The following is a 4,379-nucleotide window of genomic DNA, read 5'->3' on the forward strand; positions in this document are numbered from 1 at the left end:
GCGCACGCGTCTATTCTCTTGCGAATTCAGTTCTATATTAATTTCCTGACTAACTCAGAAACGAAATATATTAAATACAGAGTCGTATTCTTAACACAGGGTGACAATATTCACTTGTCGATCATTTGTTTTGTATATTCAAGAATCAAATAAAAGAATATAATTTTGTCTATCTCTTATAGGAAACAATCCTACCACGATCACTTTCATCTTTGACAGTTTTTTAAGCGATCTTTATAGATTAGATGATCTTGAAATTCTTATTAACTAGAAGGGTTCTATAGTTGAAACGAAAAGTCGACTTCGACTTTTTGACTTTTTGCATTTAATTAAAAGTCGATTTTCGACTTAAAGTATTTTATAAATAGTCGATTTTTCCGACTTTTGGCTTTTTGATTTTTTTTCGACATTTTGACTTCTTTTACACTTTTTTAAAATTTTCGACTATTTTTGACTTTTTTCTACTATTTTCCAGTTTTTGGCTTTTTTATTCGAATTTTACCGACTTATCAACTTATCCCGACTTTTTCGACTTTTTACGACTTTTTGACTACTTCTTATTCTACTTATTCTCATTAACAAGTAGGGTTTTAAAAGTCGACTTTTCGACTTTTAGCATTTAGTTAAAAGTCGACTTTTCGACTTTTTGCATTTAGTTAAAAGTCGACTTTTCGACTTTAAGTATTTTATAATTAGTCGACTTTTCGACTTTTTCCGACTTTTTTCGACTATATTTTGGCTTTTTACGAGTTTTTTATGACTATTTTTAGTTTTGTTGTCTTTTTTCCACTTTTTTAAAATTCTTGACTATTTTCGGCTTTTATCTACTATTTTCGAGTATTCGACTTTTTCCGACTGTTCGAATTTTTCCGACTGTTCGAATTTTTCCCACTTTTCGACTTCTTGACTTTTCGATATTTTCTGACTTTTCGACTTTTTCCAACTTTTCGACTTTTTTGACCTTTCGACTTTTTCCGAACTTTCAAACTTTTCACGACTTTTCGACTTTTTTCAGCTTTTTCCGACTTTTATTTACAAAGTCGACTTTCCGACTTTTATTTACAAAGTCGACTTTTCGACTTTTACTTACAAAGTCTACTTTTCTACTTTTTTCACAGACCATAGTCGAGTTATCGACTTTGTTGGAACAAACTAGTCAACTTCGACTTTTTTTCGACAAAAAGTCGATTGTTCGATTATTCGAAAATCGATTTATAGAACGCTATTAACCTGTCTACGATCTTTTGCTTTGTCTATTCTCAAATTGAATATATAACTTTGTTTCTCTCTCTCTCTCTCTCTTATACTAAACAATCCCAACACGATCACTCTCAACTATGACATGATCCTCTTTCTAGAAAACATGTACAAAAATGTTTTGCTAAATGAAGATGATAAATTGCCATAGATTAGGAAGCAAAAAAAAGACCAAAAACAAAATCTTTTGTGTGAATTGTTAAGACAACATTTTGGAAAACACATGTGTATGTATATGGAAAGATCGCTGTGATCAACAGCTAAAAATAAATTTAAAAAGTAAAAATAGATGCAACAAAAACTTACAACTAACAATTTCACTTTCAAAATAGCAACAGCAACAACAACAACAACACAAAACTGAAATTTTCCAAAATAACGTTAGCAACATTAACAGAAAATAAATGATGTTACTTTTAGACGTAAAAGACAAGATCATGATCATGTATATGAAAACTTGTAGTATGTGTGACGACTACTACTTTAAGCCTAAACTTTTTTCAAAGTTTTTTTTTTTTTTTTTTTGGGAAAAAAAGAGGAACAATAAAAAACTGGAAGTAACATTAATTTTATAGGACAACCAAATAATGATCAAACTAAAGCCACAATACTCTAAAGCCACAAATCTCTAAAAAAACAAATAGTTTTCCTTAAAGTTTTTTTTCACTTCTAAAATTTTGAAATTTTTTAATTTATTTGTTATTGATTTGAAAGACAGACAGACAGACAGACAGACAGACTGACTATCTACTTACTACTCTTCCATGGGCAATATGGAAATTTAACAGTCATTTTATTTCTTTGAAGCGCCAACACATTAAATCACCCATTACCAACTAAACAACTAACCAGGCACGGCAACAGGCCAATGAAAATATCTACTCACACTTGGTTTCCATAAGAAAACATTTCAAATATGCGGAAAACTTTAGAAAGTGATTGATGTTGTTTAAGTTTTAACGAAAAATAAATTTTTCAGTTAATTAAATTAACTATAAAAGGTAAGTTTTCTTAAATAAATAAAAACAAATAAACTACAATCAAATAAATAAATAAACTTTTTTTTCTTCTTTTAACCAAAACACTTACTACCAAAAAAACATAAAAAAACAACCATATAGATAATATATTTCTTTGTTAGTTTTCAAAACAAATAAACAAAATTTTACTTAAAAAACTATTTTGAATATTGTGTGTGTATGTGTATGTGTGTGTGTGTTATAAATGTCTTGTGTTTTCTTAGAAAAGCAACAATTGTTCAACTATAGAGTCCTAATTTCCTTAAAAGCGTGGGCTTTTAAATTTGCTTTTAATCAAAATAAATATTTTATGGTTCGTTAAATAGTTTTACAGCTGGAGTTTTTTTTTATGAAAGAAAGTTTTAAAAGCCTAAAAAATAACAATTAATTGTAACACAAGTTAGACTAGATCATAGACTAAACTATAGACTGGACTATAGACAAGAATATAAGTTGAACTATTGACAATATTATATAGCAGACTGTATAGAAGAATATACACTAGACAATAGACTAGACTATAGACCAGAAACTAGACTATATACGATACTATAGACTAGACCATAGACTATAGACAATACTGTAGACTGTACACTAGACTAAAGACAGGGCTATAGACTAGACAATAGATAGTAGACTAGGCAACAGACCATAGACTATATAGTAGACTAGACAACAGCCTATAGACAAGGCTATAAACTAGGCTAAAGACTAAACTATAGACTAGACTATAGACTAGACTCCTGACTAGACTACTGACTTGATCAGACTATAGACTAGACTATAGACTATACTATAGCCTAGACTATAGACCAGACTAGAGAATAGACTATAGACTAGACTATAGACTAGACTATAGACTAGACTATAAACTAGACTATAGACTAGACTATAGACTAGACTATAGACTAGACTATAGACTAGACTATAGACTAGACTATAGACTAGACTATAGACTAGACTATAGACTAGACTATAGACTAGACTATAGACTAGACTATAGACTAGACTATAGACTAGACTATAGACTAGACTATAGACTAGACTATACACTAGACTAGACTATGGACTAGACTATAGACTAGACTATAGTCTAAACTATAGACTAGACTATAGACTAGACTATAGACTAGACTATAGACTAGACTATAGATTAGACTATAGACTGAACTATAGACTAGACTATATGCTAGACTATAGCCTAGACTATAAACTAGACTATAGACTGAACTATAGAATTAACTTAAGATCGCTTCATATATTTTTTTAATAAAACCATATTTATCACTGTTTTATATTTGAACACACGCTTTCTTTAATTTTTTTTCGTAATTAAAAAACAACAAAATTGCTGCAGTTTTTTTTTTAAGTTTTGTTTTTCAATTAAATGCCATTTCTTAAAAAAATATACATAATTAATTTTTATTTTAATTTCTATTGTTTTATCCAACTCTTTTTTTTTTTTTGCTACAATCAAATTTTAACGAACTAAACATAAATCTTCATAAAAATCTACAACAACCGAAAAGAAATATGGCAGTGACATTTAATAAAATTAATGACTTTATAGCGATATAAAAATTAATTACAATTTTGTACAAACACACAACTTAACAATAATAAAATATTAGACATTAATTTACAAGAATTGCAAATCTAAACTGCATTCGAAAATAAATCTTTTTAATGAAGAAATTTTGCAGTTAATAAACAAAAGAGTTGAAAATAGTATAACAACCTATATAAATAATAATAAATAACACACACGCTCGTTTTAAAACCTTAGGATGATTTAAATGAAATAATTGAAAGTTTTAAATGGCAAACTAGAAATTGAGTAATTTATTGAACTGAAAAATGAAACAGAAAGGTGTGAAGTCGCATGATATTTGCAACGTAAAAGCTTTGCAACATGTAGCTATGCGATGTTGAAGGAACTTTAGCAACATAAATCAAGGAACCAACAAGTTATTAACTAAGTAACTAACTAACTAGCTAACTAACTAACTAAATAACTAACTAACTAACTAACTAACTAACTAACTAACTAACTAACTAACTAACTAACAAACTAACTAACTAACTAACTAACTAACTAACTAA

The sequence above is a fragment of the Lucilia cuprina genome, chromosome 2 (assembly GCF_022045245.1).
Source record: "Lucilia cuprina isolate Lc7/37 chromosome 2, ASM2204524v1, whole genome shotgun sequence".
Taxonomy (NCBI): Eukaryota; Metazoa; Arthropoda; class Insecta; order Diptera; family Calliphoridae; genus Lucilia; species Lucilia cuprina.